The sequence below is a fragment of the Astatotilapia calliptera genome, chromosome 8, assembly GCF_964374335.1.
Source record: "Astatotilapia calliptera chromosome 8, fAstCal68.1, whole genome shotgun sequence".
NCBI lineage: Eukaryota > Metazoa > Chordata > Actinopteri > Cichliformes > Cichlidae > Astatotilapia > Astatotilapia calliptera.
Window position 1 is genome coordinate 12,982,097 of NC_137429.1, and position 17,228 is coordinate 12,999,324.

Here is a 17,228-nt window from a genome sequence, read left to right on the forward strand (position 1 = left end):
TCTGATGTCTCAACAGGACCTGGAAAAACTAGTCCATGCATTCATCTTTAGTAGGCTTGATTACTGTAACAGCATCTTTACAGGTCTACCTAAAAAATCAGTCAGACAACTACAGCTCATTCAGAACTCTGCTGCTCGAGTCCTCACTAAGACCAAAAAAGTGGACCACATCAGTCCAGCTCTGAGGTCCTTACACTGGCTGCCTGTCCGTCAGAGGATAGACTGGCCTATAAAGCTCTGAATGGTTTAGGACCAAAATACATCAATGACCTCCTGACCCAGTATGAACCTTCCAGATCCCTCAGGTCATCTGGATCCGGTCTTTTATCAGTTCCCAGAGTCAGAACCAGACACGGAGAAGCTGCATTCAGCTTTTATGCTCCTTATATCTGGAACAAACTCCCAGAAAGCCTCAGATCAGCTGAAACACTCAGTTTATTTAAATCCAGGTTGAAGACTCACCTGTTCTCAGCTGCATTTGAATAAAGCACCAAACCCACACTTTAAGCTTAAATTTCAAAACTTACATTTAACTACTGATTTTATCTACTGTTCTGATTTTATCTGTTTTGATTTTATATACTGTTGTTTGTTTGTTTGTTTGTTTGTTTGTTTGTTAATTAGTTAGTTTATTTGCTTGTTTTAATCAATTTTAAATCATGCTTTTTATTTGTTCTTGTTTCTAATGTCTCTGTAAAGCACTTTGAATCACCTTGTTGTTGAATTGTGCTATACAAATAAACTTGCCTTGCCTTGCCTTACATGACCAATTATGCAAATTAGGCAATGACGTCATCTAGCGACTTTGTCCTCCAGCTTCACTGTTTATATTATGCTAACATAGCTGTGTCGCTAGCGGTCACGTAGCGCATCATTACATAGCAGCTAGCCAAACTTCAGTAACACTACAAACTTCACTGCTGTTTACTTTCCTGTCTTCATTTATTTGGGAAGTAATAGCAAAGCTGTACGTCTTAATTTGTTTCAGAAATCCCTCAGTCAGAACATGCTATATTATGTTTAGGTGGAAACTAGCGAGCTAACTTGCTGCTAACTTCTAACTCTGTTAAATTTCGTAAATTCTGTTTTCATGGATGCCTGGATATTAAATGTAATTGTTACATCTGGTAGAGCAACCACACTGATCATTTTATTACAGATGAAAGAATTTAGACAGTTTTTCAACTCTCGGTAATGCTGCAGTGAAGAAAATATTATATCGCGATATATATTGTTACCGCACATGCTTCAAAGTATACCATGGTATGGATTTTAGGTAGGGTTGCCAACCGTCCCTTAAAATACGGAATCGTCCCGTATTTCGAAACAAAAGTACACGTCCCATATTGAGCTAATAAGGGACGCACTTTGTCCCGTAATACAGTGAGAATCAAAAGTAGTCTATAAATGTTAATGGAATTAACGCTTTGTTTGAAAACATAATTCCCAGCCCCTCTCCTGCTTTGTGACCAATGAGCTGACAGCACACTTATGACAATTCGAGTATGACAATTCAGATTATCTCATTGGTCGAGGAAAGGTCGCTTACAGAGAAAATACCGGAAGACAACAGATGACCACAACAACAAGCATGGCCAACAGGGAAACAAACGCCGACACTGCGGTGCAAGTCTCGGATGACAGTACACTTAAAGCTGGGCAGACACTGTGCGATTTTCAAACTGCACGATTGACTCGCAGGGGTTAGAAGTTCGTATGTCACGATGTACTCTCACACTATACGGCCCGATGCTCTGATGCGACCTGAGTGCTCACACTGCCTCCATAACATGAAGGTTATAACAGAAAATCTGTCGCTCGCTCTCTCTGTCTTTCACTCACACAGACACGCACACCACCACCATCAACTTTGCTAAATTGCTAATGAAAAACATGATCAGGCAGCTGTGATTGAGCAGCAATGTAAATCCAACTGTTTTCACGGTTGTTGTGGTCGTGATAATTTTGTGATGCCACATCGAAAAGGCTCGGATGAGCTTTCCAAAGTTCTACAAGTTGTGCCTCCATGGCTTGTGTCCAGATCACACGCTGCACAGCCGTGCTGCTCCGTCTTTTTCACCGACGTTTACGTGTTTGCGCGTGCGCAGTGTGAGCGGCTGCGGTGACACCCTCACGAGCGATTGATGATCGGGAGCTGGTCGTGAGGTGTTAATCGCTTCTCGTTACCCCACGTATACTACACGACGCACGATGAAGGCCAAAATCGGTCTGATCACCAAATCGGTCGCACGACTCAGAAATCGTCTCAAAATTGGCCAAAAATCGCACAGTGTGAGCCCAGCATTAGAGCAGCAATGTTTGTTCGCTCAGAGAAAGAAAAATAGGCTGCAAAAGCACAGGGAGGAATGGGAAAAGGAAAACACCTGGCTGGAAAAAGTTAATATGGGCATGTGCAGTGAATATCAGCGCTATGTGGCCAGAAGTGTGATAATATAACTTATTTTGAATGTGTGAATGTGTGTGTGAATGGGTGGATGACTGGATATGTAAAGCGCTTTGGGGTCCCTAGGGACTAGTAAAGCGCTATATAAATACAGGCCATTTACCATATTTTGTGTAATAAACAACTGCAAGGATAGATGATTACAACAAATAGATCACTAATACATAAAAGTAATACATAGATGAATAATGATGGTGAGTTAAGATGCGTAATCATGGGAACAAGCGGGTTTACAAACAGGAGCAGCTGATTAGCATTAGAAAAGCTGAAATAATACCTCAACTGAAGCCAATTGTACTAAATGCACTAAATGTGCACTGTTACAAGAATATTTTTCTTTCTATTGTTTTCTATTAATTTATATAATTTTAAGTTAAGCAGGACAGAGTTCTTTTAAAGAAAGATTTACTTATATTCTCAAAAGTTAAGCATGACAGGCTTCTGTTTAAGAAAGAGACCTGTTTTACTGTGTTAATGTTTTCATTTTGAGCTAAAAATAAATGGCTAAATGATCATTTGTTTCCCATGTGTTCATATCACAAAGAATATGCATCTGCTTAAATCAACTTCAAGTCAAATGGTTAAAAAAATAATTTCACACACAAAAAAAGAGCTACCACACTGGGAAGGGTGAAGACAACTGGGTCGCCCGGCCCTGGCCACGAGGTGTCCCTTATTTATTTTTCAGGGAGTTGGCAACCCTAATTTTAAGCCATATCGCCCAGCCCTACCTCCAAGACATCACTTTGACCGTAAATCTGAAACTGCAAAGACCGCACACACATTCTGTAAAGGATGCCTTCATCTGCCTCATTTGCAAATGTTACAGCAAGTTCAAAAGTTTGTTTTTAGTTAAATTTCTTAGTTTACAGTTGAAGTAACTAATATATTTTTCTTCTTCTTTTATTTTTTTCAACCTTCTAGCTCTTATGGAGAAGCCCAGTTTTCCACATGTTGCAAGTCTCTAGTCGGATGCTGATGTTGGATGTGTGGAGCAGTGTGGCTGTTAACTGCAGATCATGGTTTTAAATGCAGAGAAGAATTTGATTGTAAGGTACACGAGGTTAAGGGTCTCCATGCTGTTCTGACTCTCTTTGAAGAGACATAATGTGTAACTCATGTAAAATTGTTTGAAAAGGAAAAGGCAAATGTGTTACTAGAAAGCTACAGAGGCTGCAAAGGTTGAATTTCATATCACCACCACAGCACTTGGTTTAATTGATTTGGTTATCCTACAGAGAAAGAGGAACTTGAAGATATTTGTAGCTTATTTTAGGTTTTAGAAATGTGCTAGATAGGATGTAGAAGTATAGTAGAGACACTGACACTGCCCTGGATGTAATATAGGCCTAAACGTGACATAAACTTAGGAGTAAACTTGTAAGAGACCCTCCCCACCTTGAGCTGTGAAAACAGGACAAAGAGAAGCTAAAGCTGAGTGGAAATTCCCCAGGGGATACCTGGGTGGGGACCTAAATGTTTGTAACTGGATAACTTTGGCTTGAAAGGGAGATGGACTTTTATGACCCACAGGAAGTCACGTACACACAGGTACATAAACATATATACACATGCACTTACACACAGGTACGCAGGCACTCACGTGCTCGCACGCACACAAACATACAAACACAGTGTTTAGTTTTATGGCACATCGTATAGAATGGGGGTCACTTCTATGTCATCTTGTTTTCTTTGTTGTCCTGAGGTTTTAATCCTGTTTGATGTTTATTACGAGGTTTGGAGCAGTAGCTTCTAACTGCAATTTAACACTTCATTATAGAATTATTAAAATAAATTGTTGCATTGTTTCCCAGATATCTGGTGAACTTGGGTGTTTACACAAAAGCTGAATTCTTTACAAAGGACCTGTTACAAAGAATTAGAGAATTGCAAATTGTCTCTGTTTATTGTGTAACGGAGCGGAAAGGTGATTCTATTTCCACAGTGTTTTTTTTTTTTTTAAAGGAAGGAAACCTTCCTCCAAACGGACAGAGCAGTGGAGCCGCCAAGGGAAAGCACACGATTAAAAAAAAAAACTGTATAATTAAAATATAATTTATTATACAAAACAGTTAAAAATGTAAAACCAATTAAAACAACCCTGGCCAAGGGGTAACACAATAAAAATCAATAAAACACAACATTAAAAGTCCTGTGGCATCCGCCACGATATAAAAGTCCAAACGGTGCAGAAACCAACAGGATTGTCGCCGTCCTGTCGGCCTCTTCATTCTGATGCCAACTAGAAAAAGGAGAGAGGGCCAGCGGCAGTCACCATTCTTAAATTCCACTAGAGGTTCGTCTTAGACGGGATGAATCGGGACTTACCCCAGATGGGCAGAGCTCCTAACTCCGCCCACCACTGTGTTGTGCTTCACACGCGTAGCCATAGACTCGCCGTCCCGGGGACATAAGGCGCCATCCCGCTGCCTCTCTATCCCCTGCCGTGGGCCTCTCTCGGCGAGGAGCTACCTCCCGTCAACACCAGCACAGACCTCTCCGCTCAGCTCCGATCACTCCCTCCAGTGCGCGGTCGTCCGCGATCTCTGGTCTCGTTCTCCTTTGCCGCACGCCTTGGCCAGCTGCCTATAGCCGGGCCTCTGTGCCGCTCCGCGGCCGTTGCCCACACCGGTTACCATGCCATGTCTCTCCTCCTCTCAAGCCTTCTCTCAAGCTTTTTCTCCAGCTTCCTCTCAAGCCTTCTCTCAAGCTTTTTCTCCCCCTTTGCTCTATGGTCTGCCAGGCCCTCTTATTGGCCTCCCTGGGATCTCTCGCAGGTGTGATCAGTTTACTATCAGGTAGGGGCGGAGTCTTTACAGGACAGGTGTTCAATTTAAATAAGATAAAAACATGCAATAAAGCTCATACAAACAAACCCAATATACAATATTAAAATATTAAAACAGATAAAACATTGCAAAACATGCACAATAAAACTCTAAATAACTTGTCCCGTTTCACCCCGTGACATCCCCCCAAGCTGAAAGATTAGCAGTCCCTGCTAAGGCCCAGCTACCAATCATGAAGCTTTCTTGGAGTCCGGTTCCGTCTTCTACCCCCAAGCAAAAATATAAGCAAGTGCACCATTCAGTCCAAGGCCACAAATGAGCAATCACTCTCACGTCCTCGTAGCATCGCTACCCGGAAGCCATAAGGTCCTACACTGCACCCGGCTGCTACCGTGAGGATGCTTCCAGGGTCTCGTGCTTAATCCCAAGCACTGCTGCCTAGCAGCAAATCATTACCCCACCTCCCGCAAGCCTGCAGCTGACCTCCCATGACAACCTTGGTTGGACGTTCTTCTTTCATTCTTGGTGTGGCCAACACTCATACTTGTGCACACTGTCCATACTCATTTGCTCAGGGGACATACGACCTAAAACACACATTATTGGGGCACTAATATACACATACATCATATATTTGCATTTCCCCTGACTAACCCAACTGCTCTGGCTCCGTATCCTGTCGACAACGCCAATTATGTAACGGAGCGGAAAGGTGATTCTATTTCCACAGTGTTTTTTTTTTTTAAAGGAAGGAAACCTTCCTCCAAACGGACAGAGCAGTGGAGCCGCCAAGGGAAAGCACACGATTAAAAAAAAACTGTATAATTAAAATATAATTTATTATACAAAACAGTTAAAAATGTAAAACCAATTAAAACAACCCTGGCCAAGGGGTAACACAATAAAAATCAATAAAACACAACATTAAAAGTCCTGTGGCATCCGCCACGATATAAAAGTCCAAACGGTGCAGAAACCAACAGGATTGTCGCCGTCCTGTCGGCCTCTTCATTCTGATGCCAACTAGAAAAAGGAGAGAGGGCCAGCGGCAGTCACCATTCTTAAATTCCACTAGAGGTTCGTCTTAGACGGGATGAATCGGGACTTACCCCAGATGGGCAGAGCTCCTAACTCCGCCCACCACTGTGTTGTGCTTCACACGCGTAGCCATAGACTCGCCGTCCCGGGGACATAAGGCGCCATCCCGCTGCCTCTCTATCCCCTGCCGTGGGCCTCTCTCGGCGAGGAGCTACCTCCCGTCAACACCAGCACAGACCTCTCCGCTCAGCTCCGATCACTCCCTCCAGTGCGCGGTCGTCCGCGATCTCTGGTCTCGTTCTCCTTTGCCGCACGCCTTGGCCAGCTGCCTATAGCCGGGCCTCTGTGCCGCTCCGCGGCCGTTGCCCACACCGGTTACCATGCCATGTCTCTCCTCCTCTCAAGCCTTCTCTCAAGCTTTTTCTCCAGCTTCCTCTCAAGCCTTCTCTCAAGCTTTTTCTCCCCCTTTGCTCTATGGTCTGCCAGGCCCTCTTATTGGCCTCCCTGGGATCTCTCGCAGGTGTGATCAGTTTACTATCAGGTAGGGGCGGAGTCTTTACAGGACAGGTGTTCAATTTAAATAAGATAAAAACATGCAATAAAGCTCATACAAACAAACCCAATATACAATATTAAAATATTAAAACAGATAAAACATTGCAAAACATGCACAATAAAACTCTAAATAACTTGTCCCGTTTCACCCCGTGACAATTGCAAGAAATCAAATCAAACAAAATATTGTAACTGTTCTAAATAGAAGCAGCTTTCACCCTTTACTCTATAGTAAATGGCTTTTTGTTATTCTTAAAAATAATTATACTTCTTTATTGAACACCACCATAAGAAGTCACACACAATTTCTGGTGATGTCAATAAGAAATATAACTGCATCTTTAAATGTTCCATAATTATGATGAACCACATTTTTGGTACAGTGACCACAAATCAAAATGAGACCCAAACAGTTTCAGTCCACTGTTTGGCTTCTTCAGAGGGTAAAGGCCCCAAACCAAAAATTGCAGTCTCTTTGCAGGTGATCCCACCTCTTGTTGATAGAAATCAGCTGCAGCAGCACCAGTGGGCAGAAGAACCTTAGGAATTTTTACAGGCACCCCCTTTAGTCAGTTCATTTGGTATTCCATTTCCTGCAGGACACGAACGATTGTTTAAAGGGGTTACAACTGCATGAGTTAAAATTTACTTACAATTTACTAAATCTAAAACAATTTTCACTGGTGGTTTTGTTTTATTCACCAAAAATAAGATAACATGCCAAAGACCACCCTGTAAAAAAACTGTAGAAATGTAGAAATCACGTCCTGACTAGTTAATCTTTGAGTATTTGCTACCTCGCTTTCGATGGTCTCATCAATAAAATATGAATCATAGAAAAGACATGATAGATGAAATAATATGATATTAAGAACAAAATGTATTGTCCCTTGATAATCCTATTTAATCTGATCAGCATTTAGCATTTGTCAAGGAAGTTGCTGATGAATGTAAACCTTGAGTAAAAGGACCTCTAGTGGTCAATCCCTGTACAGGTAAACGCTGCATTTGTGTTAATGACCAGTAAGAGCTTTAAATTTGTTTTTAAAACCAGAGCGACCCATAAAAATAGATCCAAGACTTAAAAATAAAGTATAAAATAAACTAATCAGGAAAAAAAGGAGAAGACTAAAACACTGGCTTCCAATCACCAATATTACTTAAGTGCGCACAGTGCCACGGCCACTCAGCACAGTCACATTTGAAACAACAATAATCTGTTAAAAGCTACATAAATTATAACCCACTAAGTTTTAGCAGTTACCCTGGTATAGAAAATGAAACAAACACACACCATTATTTATTGATTAATTTTTTTTATTAAGTAATGTTTTTTCAGTTGAAGCCATTTAAAGTCTATTTAATAATGCTGTGTTAGAACAGGCACTTTAAAGCTCTTTGTACTGTAAGGTTAAAACCCCACAGTATTAGAGAGAAAACCCCAGCAATCAAACGATCCCCTATGAGCAAGCACTAAGGCGACGGTGGGAAGGAAAAACTCCCTTTTAAGAGGAAGAAACCTTCAGCAGAACCAGACTCAGGGAGGGGCAGCCTTCTGCTGTGACTGGCTGGGGGCATAATTGTGATGTAATTTTATGCTAAGGATACTGAATTTCATGTTTGTTTGTTAGAATTAGTGAATTAACATGATGACTATTATAAGTAAAACTAAAAGTGCAAGTGCACCAATTACTGAAGTCATCCAAGAAATTATATCTAACCATCTTCTGATTGTAGGAATCAGGCCTGAATTAGCTCCATGGGGAAACCTACGTTGAATAATTGCTGAAAAATGATTGAACAATGAGGTAAATGGTGCTCCACAAATATTAAGGATGTGCCTGGTGACAAAAATGACTCCTTGGCCCGCAAGCACAACTGGAGCTGTAATAAGGGAATTAAAACCTGGAAGATTTCTGTGAAGTCTGGAAACAGCAGAGTCTCCGTCCTCTCTTTGAAGAGTTCCTTGGACAATATTTGGTTCATTCTCTTCAGATCTGTTATCTGAAGCTGCAAGGAGACCAACATTGAATAAATCAATGCTGTAACTCTCACTGGTGGGAGAATCTTCATGTCCAAAGTTGTTTATAGACACAGTGGTTTTAGGAACGTTAGCTGTTTCAGAGGTCTCACTAGTGGGTGTGGTAACTGAGGTAAATGGTGCTCGACCAATATTAAGGAGGTGCCTAGAGATAAAAGCTTCTCTAAGGCCCACAGGCACATCTGGAACTCTACAAGAAGAATAGAGATTTGGAATATTTGAGGTAAATGGTCTTCGACCAATATTAAGGAGGTGCCTGGTGATGAAATCTTCTCTAAGGCCCACAGGCACATCTGGAACTCTACAAGAGGAATCGAGATTTGGAGCATTTGTTTGAAGTCTGGAAGAAATAGTTTCTTCTTCCTTTGTTTGAAGACTGCCTGTTTGTTCATTATCTTCGGGTCCTTTATCTGAAGGTTCAGGAAGAATGGCATTTAATAAATCAGTGTTGTAACTCTCGCTGGCTGAAGACTTTTCATCTTCAGCGTTGTTCATATTAACACTGGTTGTAGGAATCTTAGTTGTTTCACTGGAGGGTGACTGTTCGTATTCAAAGTTGTTTACAGAAACACTCGGTGAAGGAACCTCAGTTGTTTCAGAGGTGGGTGACTTTTCCGTTTCACTAGTGGGTGAGGTAAATGGAGCTCGACCAATATTAAAAATGTGCCTGGTGACAAAAATGACTCCTCGCCCAACCGACTCAACTGGAGCTGTAATAATGGAAGACAGAGCTGAAAGATTTGTTTGAACTCTGGAAAAAAAAGTTTCTTTCTCCTCTCTTTGAAAACTTCCTTGGTCAGCGTTTTGTTCATTCTCTTCAGATTTGTTCATATCTGAAGGTTTGGGGAGGACGCCATTGAATAAATCAGTGCTGTAATTCTCACTGGTGGGAGACTCTTCATGTTCAAAGTTGTTTATACTGGTTTTAGGAGCCTCATCTATTTCAGAGGTGGTTGCCTGTTCATTTTCATAGGCGTTTACAGAAACACTGGTTTTAGGAACCTCAGACTGTTCATCTCTAGAAATAGATATCGGTAAGAAGAACCCATCAGGCTCTAAATAATATCTGTCAAGCTCCTCAAAGCCATCTCTGTCTGAAGAATTTTTATGACTGAACACTGAGCGCCACATATTTGCAGACGACTATCGATTCAGCGTTAAAACACTAGGTGCAGTAAAGTAGAGTGCCTTACCTTGGGGGTATTTATGAGCTCGCGTTCTAAGATGAGTATTTATGAGCTCGCGTTGTAATGTGATGTCAAGGCACACGTGCCGTGACGTCACAGTACACTTACTCTTTGAAATTCATTCGGTCACAAAACGTTTTGAACCTCCACCTCCCTGAACGTTAGTATCAACCATTAAGCTAACCTTAATATTAACCTGCTGTTATCGAGGAATTGCGACCCAGACAGGAAAAAACCCGGGGTGCATCCGCCCTTCGGATACGGCCCTGCTGTCTCACCGGCGGGCACCAGTGGGCCTGCGACGATTAACAAACAACACACTCTCCTTTTGTTATTATTTACTTTTTGTTTTCAAGTTTTACGGCTTGCTCTCACATAGAAAGCTCCTGACTGAACAGCAGCGCTTGTCTAAAGAACAATGCTGTTAACGTGGAGTGAAATTATACTGGTCGAAGGTATTAAAGGTAACTTCTTGGTGTTTTTATTTACAAATGTTAGATTGTGGGAAGCCGAGTTAGCTTAAAGCACATTGACTATTAGGATATTAGCTAAATAAATAACGGTGGCTTGTATTTTTTGTATATATTTATATGGTGCTGTAACCAGTGAGTGTGCCAAAGCACTCACAGGCGGTGGTCCTAACGCAGCAGTTGCCCCCAGCTGCTGTCAGAGCAGGAGATGTTTACACCTACGCGTCCAAACTGCAAATTAATTGCGCATGAGCGAAGCCGCTGCTCCTGCACTGACTATAACGCAGGTCGGGAGAAGCGGTAGTTGTACATTGCTTTGTTTAAAATAAATCAATGCACTAAAATACACCATTCCAATCATCTGTTCAACCTGAGCCTGTCGCTGGGGAAAGTTCCACAGCTGTGGAAGACCTCCTGTGTGGTACTGGTACCAAAGACCTCCCATCCCAAGGACCTCAGCAGCTTCAGGTAGGTAGCCCTGACATCACATCTGATGAAGACCCTCCAGAGGCTGCTTCTAAGCCATCTGCACCCCCTGGTGAGGTCTTCATTGGATCCGCTGCAGTTTGCTTACCAGCCTGGCATTGGGGTGGAGGACGCCATCATCTACCTCCTGCACTGAGCTCTGACTTACCTGGAGAAGTCAGTCCTCTACTCCCTCGACTGCAGACGGTTCCAACACCATCATTAAGTTTGCAGATGACACCACGGTGATTGGCCTCATCAGTGACAACGATGAGGCCGCCTACAGGGAGGAGGTGGATCGTCTGGCTGAGTGATGCGACAGAAACAACCTGCTGCTTAACACCGAGAAGACCAAGGAGCTCATCGTGGACTACAGCAGGAATGCTGACCCACATCCACATTAAGGGGACAGCTTGGAGCGTGTGAGCAGCTTCAAGTTCCTGGGAGTCCACATCTCCGAGGATCTCACCTGGACGACCAACTGCTCCAAGCTGGTCAAGAAGGCTCACCAGTGCCTCTTCTTCTTGAGGGCTCTGAGGAAGAACCACCTGTCATCAGACATCCTGGTGAACTTCTATCGAGCATCCTGACCAACTGTATAACAGTCTGGTACGGGAACTGCTCTGCCTCGGACCGGAAGGCGTTGCAGACATCGCCGGAGCACCACTTCCTGCACTACAGCACCCCCGACACTAAATAAACCAGATTTCAAGTTCATAACGTATCAAAGCAGTTGCCATTTGGTGGCAACTCCTTTATTGAAGGAAGAAGGGACATGTCAGTCTTATGTTTAATGAGCAAGGAATGTCAGGAGTGGGATTTGAACCCACGCCTCCAGGAGAGACTGCGACCTGAACGCAGCGCCTTAGACCGCTCGGCCATCCTGACACATTTGCACTTGTTGATACAGAATCCACATGACAGGCTAGCAGATCAAGACACCGTTACAACTGATCAGATTGGCAGACTATTACACCTCTTCTTTACCAACACATATTCAGCTGAGATTCAAGAAGTCACTTTGATGAGTGGTGAGACTTTTCTTCAACTATCTGATAAATGAACGTGACCAAGTTGCAGTACAGAAAGGAACTGACTTCTACTTCACATCTAAAGCACATTTGTGAGATTTGAGGTTTAGAGCTATGTATTTTTGCAGGCTGAGATCCAGTTGGTGAAGGAACTTGTAATGGATGTCTGTGAAGGTTCTGTCATCCAGGTCATTGTAGTCTAAGGAGCTTGGAAACTTCTTTAAACTTCTTTAAGTTGCTTGAAGACGTTTCACCTCTCATCCGAGAAATTTCTTCAGTTCTAGGGTCAAATGGTGGAGTGTCTCAGATTTAAGGCCTGTGGGAGTGTCTGCCCAAGAGGGACTATGGACCCTCTAATGATCCTCTCCCTAATGACACGAGCCAAAGTGTGAAAACGGGTGTAGGTCACAAGCAACCAAGGATTCGGGTGAGCTCATTGTGAAACCTAGCCCCAACCTATCATGTGATTTCCTGAGGTCAAATGGCCCAGGATGTGAGTGGGCGTTACGGCTTCTGGGAAGGTATCTCAACACTGGATTATAGATGTCAGACAGTTGGTGCCCTATGCCACCACCTCTGTTCAAAGATGGTCATTCACAGTGGACATAGATGTAACGGAGCAGTCTGTATCTGCAGTGAATTTGGCTGTGTGGAAAAATTGATTTTGCAAAACATTCGGACTCCGGTAGACGCATGAGAGAGAGGTACTTGAGGTCAGTATCTTGCACAAGGATATTTGGCATGTAGATTAAAGCATCCCATCACCAACCTGGTAGGTGACCTGCACTACAGCACCCCCGACACTAACTAAATCAGATTTCAAGTTCATAACTTATCAAAGCAGTTGCCATTTGGTGGAATCTCCTTTATTGACAGAAGACATGACATATCATGTCAATCTTACGGTTAATGAGCAAAGAATGTCAGGAGTGGGATTTGAACCCACGCCTCTAGGAGAGACTGCGACCTGAACGCAGCGCCTTAGACCGCTCGGCCATCCTGACACATTTGCACTTGTTGATACAGAATCCACATGACAGGCTAGCAGATCAAGACACCTTTACAACTGATCAGATTGGCAGACTATTACACCTCTTCTTTACCAACACATATTCAGCTGAGATTCAAGAAGTCACTTTGATGAGTGGTGAGACTTTTCTTCAACTATCTGATAAATGAACGTGACCAAGTTGCAGTACAGAAAGGAACTGACTTCTACTTCACATCTAAAGCACATTTGTGAGATTTGAGGTTTAGAGCTATGTATTTTTGCAGGCTGAGATCCAGTTGGTGAAGGAACTTGTAATGGATGTCTGTGAAGGTTCTGTCATCCAGGTCATTGTAGTCTAAGGAGCTTGGAAACTTCTTTAAACTTCTTTAAGTTGCTTGAAGACGTTTCACCTCTCATCCGAGAAATTTCTTCAGTTCTAGGGTCAAATGGTGGAGTGTCTCAGATTTAAGGCCTGTGGGAGTGTCTGCCCAAGAGGGACTATGGACCCTCTAATGATCCTCTCCCTAATGACACGAGCCAAAGTGTGAAAACGGGTGTAGGTCACAAGCAACCAAGGATTCGGGTGAGCTCATTGTGAAACCTAGCCCCAACCTATCATGTGATTTCCTGAGGTCAAATGGCCCAAGATGTGAGTGGGCGTTACGGCTTCTGGGAAGGTATCTCAACACTGGATTATAGATGTCAGACAGTTGGTGCCCTATGTCACCACCTCTGTTCAAAGATGGTCATTCACAGTGGACATAGATGTAACGGAGCAGTCTGTATCTGCAGTGAATTTGGCTGTGTGGAACAATTGATTTTGCAAAACATTCGGACTACGGTAGACGCATGAGAGAGAGGTACTTGAGGTCAGTATCTTGCACAAGGATATTTGGCATGTAGATTAAAGCATCCCATCACCAACCTGGTAGGTGACCTGCACTACAGCACCCCCGACACTAACTAAATCAGATTTCAAGTTCATAACTTATCAAAGCAGTTGCCATTTGGTGGCAACTCCTTTATTGACAGAAGACATGACATATCATGTCAATCTTACGGTTAATGAGCAAAGAATGTCAGGAGTGGGATTTGAACCCACGCCTCCAGGAGAGACTGCGACCTGAACGCAGCGCCTTAGACCGCTCGGCCATCCTGACACATTTGCACTTGTTGATACAGAATCCACATGACAGGCTAGCAGATCAAGACACCTTTACAACTGATCAGATTGGCAGACTATTACACCTCTTCTTTACCAACACATATTCAGCTGAGATTCAAGAAGTCACTTTGATGAGTGGTGAGACTTTTCTTCAACTATCTGATAAATGAACGTGACCAAGTTGCAGTACAGAAAGGAACTGACTTCTACTTCACATCTAAAGCACATTTGTGAGATTTGAGGTTTAGAGCTATGTATTTTTGCAGGCTGAGATCCAGTTGGTGAAGGAACTTGTAATGGATGTCTGTGAAGGTTCTGTCATCCAGGTCATTGTAGTCTAAGGAGCTTGGAAACTTCTTTAAACTTCTTTAAGTTGCTTGAAGACGTTTCACCTCTCATCCGAGAAATTTCTTCAGTTCTAGGGTCAAATGGTGGAGTGTCCCAGATTTAAGGCCTGTGGGAGTGTCTGCCCAAGAGGGACTATGGACCCTCTAATGATCCTCTCCCTAATGACACGAGCCAAAGTGTGAAAACGGGTGTAGGTCACAAGCAACCAAGGATTCGGGTGAGCTCATTGTGAAACCTAGCCCCAACCTATCATGTGATTTCCTGAGGTCAAATGGCCCAAGATGTGAGTGGGCGTTACGGCTTCTGGGAAGGTATCTCAACACTGGATTATAGATGTCAGACAGTTGGTGCCCTATGTCACCACCTCTGTTCAAAGATGGTCATTCACAGTGGACATAGATGTAACGGAGCAGTCTGTATCTGCAGTGAATTTGGCTGTGTGGAACAATTGATTTTGCAAAACATTCGGACTCCGGTAGACGCATGAGAGAGGTACTTGAGGTCAGTATCTTGCACAAGGATATTTGGCATGTAGATTAAAGCATCCCCATCACCAACCTGGTAGGTGACCTGCACTACAGAAACCCTGACACTAACTAAATCAGATTTCAAGTTCATAACTTATCAAAGCAGTTGCCATTTGGTGGCAACTCCTTTATTGACAGAAGACATGACATATCATGTCAGTCTTACGGTTAATGAGCAAGGAATGTCAGGAGTGGGATTTGAACCCACGCCTCCAGGAGAGACTGCGACCTGAACGCAGCGCCTTAGACCGCTCGGCCATCCTGACACATTTGCACTTGTTGATACAGAATCCACATGACAGGCTAGCAGATCAAGACACCTTTACAACTGATCAGATTGGCAGACTATTACACCTCTTCTTTACCAACACATATTCAGCTGAGATTCAAGAAGTCACTTTGATGAGTGGTGAGACTTTTCTTCAACTATCTGATAAATGAACGTGACCAAGTTGCAGTACAGAAAGGAACTGACTTCTACTTCACATCTAAAGCACATTTGTGAGATTTGAGGTTTAGAGCTATGTATTTTTGCAGGCTGAGATCCAGTTGGTGAAGGAACTTGTAATGGATGTCTGTGAAGGTTCTGTCATCCAGGTCATTGTAGTCTAAGGAGCTTGGAAACTTCTTTAAACTTCTTTAAGTTGCTTGAAGACGTTTCACCTCTCATCCGAGAAATTTCTTCAGTTCTAGGGTCAAATGGTGGAGTGTCTCAGATTTAAGGCCTGTGGGAGTGTCTGCCCAAGAGAGACTATGGACCCTCTAATGATCCTCTCCCTAATGACACGAGCCAAAGTGTGAAAACGGGTGTAGGTCACAAGCAACCAAGGATTCGGGTGAGCTCATTGTGAAACCTAGCCCCAACCTATCATGTGATTTCCTGAGGTCAAATGGCCCAAGATGTGAGTGGGCGTTACGGCTTCTGGGAAGGTATCTCAACACTGGATTATAGATGTCAGACAGTTGGTGCCCTATGCCACCACCTCTGTTCAAAGATGGTCATTCACAGTGGACATAGATGTAACGGAGCAGTCTGTATCTGCAGTGAATTTGGCTGTGTGGAACAATTGATTTTGCAAAACATTCGGACTCCGGTAGACGCATGAGAGAGGTACTTGAGGTCAGTATCTTGCACAAGGATATTTGGCATGTAGATTAAAGCATCCCCATCACCAACCTGGTAGGTGACCTGCACTACAGAAACCCTGACACTAACTAAATCAGATTTCAAGTTCATAACTTATCAAAGCAGTTGCCATTTGGTGGCAACTCCTTTATTGACAGAAGACATGACATATCATGTCAGTCTTACGGTTAATGAGCAAGGAATGTCAGGAGTGGGATTTGAACCCACGCCTCCAGGAGAGACTGCGACCTGAACGCAGCGCCTTAGACCGCTCGGCCATCCTGACACATTTGCACTTGTTGATACAGAATCCACATGACAGGCTAGCAGATCAAGACACCTTTACAACTGATCAGATTGGCAGACTATTACACCTCTTCTTTACCAACACATATTCAGCTGAGATTCAAGAAGTCACTTTGATGAGTGGTGAGACTTTTCTTCAACTATCTGATAAATGAACGTGACCAAGTTGCAGTACAGAAAGGAACTGACTTCTACTTCACATCTAAAGCACATTTGTGAGATTTGAGGTTTAGAGCTATGTATTTTTGCAGGCTGAGATCCAGTTGGTGAAGGAACTTGTAATGGATGTCTGTGAAGGTTCTGTCATCCAGGTCATTGTAGTCTAAGGAGCTTGGAAACTTCTTTAAACTTCTTTAAGTTGCTTGAAGACGTTTCACCTCTCATCCGAGAAATTTCTTCAGTTCTAGGGTCAAATGGTGGAGTGTCTCAGATTTAAGGCCTGTGGGAGTGTCTGCCCAAGAGAGACTATGGACCCTCTAATGATCCTCTCCCTAATGACACGAGCCAAAGTGTGAAAACGGGTGTAGGTCACAAGCAACCAAGGATTCGGGTGAGCTCATTGTGAAACCTAGCCCCAACCTATCATGTGATTTCCTGAGGTCAAATGGCCCAAGATGTGAGTGGGCGTTACGGCTTCTGGGAAGGTATCTCAACACTGGATTATAGATGTCAGACAGTTGGTGCCCTATGCCACCACCTCTGTTCAAAGATGGTCATTCACA

At 43.2% G+C, this 17,228-nt stretch overlaps 5 non-coding genes across 5 annotated transcripts; all 5 read right to left on the minus strand.

The window, feature by feature from the left end:
* Positions 1-11,817: 11,817 nt before the first annotated feature.
* Positions 11,818-11,900, minus strand: trnal-cag (transfer RNA leucine (anticodon CAG)). Its single transcript has one exon. It is a non-coding gene; the product is annotated as a tRNA-Leu (tRNA).
* Positions 11,901-12,964: 1,064 nt separating this feature from the next.
* Positions 12,965-13,047, minus strand: trnal-cag (transfer RNA leucine (anticodon CAG)). The gene has a single exon. It is a non-coding gene; the product is annotated as a tRNA-Leu (tRNA).
* A 1,064-nt stretch (positions 13,048-14,111) lies between these two features.
* On the minus strand, positions 14,112-14,194 carry trnal-cag (transfer RNA leucine (anticodon CAG)). The gene has a single exon. It is a non-coding gene; the product is annotated as a tRNA-Leu (tRNA).
* A 1,063-nt stretch (positions 14,195-15,257) lies between these two features.
* On the minus strand, positions 15,258-15,340 carry trnal-cag (transfer RNA leucine (anticodon CAG)). The gene has a single exon. It is a non-coding gene; the product is annotated as a tRNA-Leu (tRNA).
* A 1,063-nt stretch (positions 15,341-16,403) lies between these two features.
* Positions 16,404-16,486, minus strand: trnal-cag (transfer RNA leucine (anticodon CAG)). Its single transcript has one exon. It is a non-coding gene; the product is annotated as a tRNA-Leu (tRNA).
* Positions 16,487-17,228: the final 742 nt, after the last annotated feature.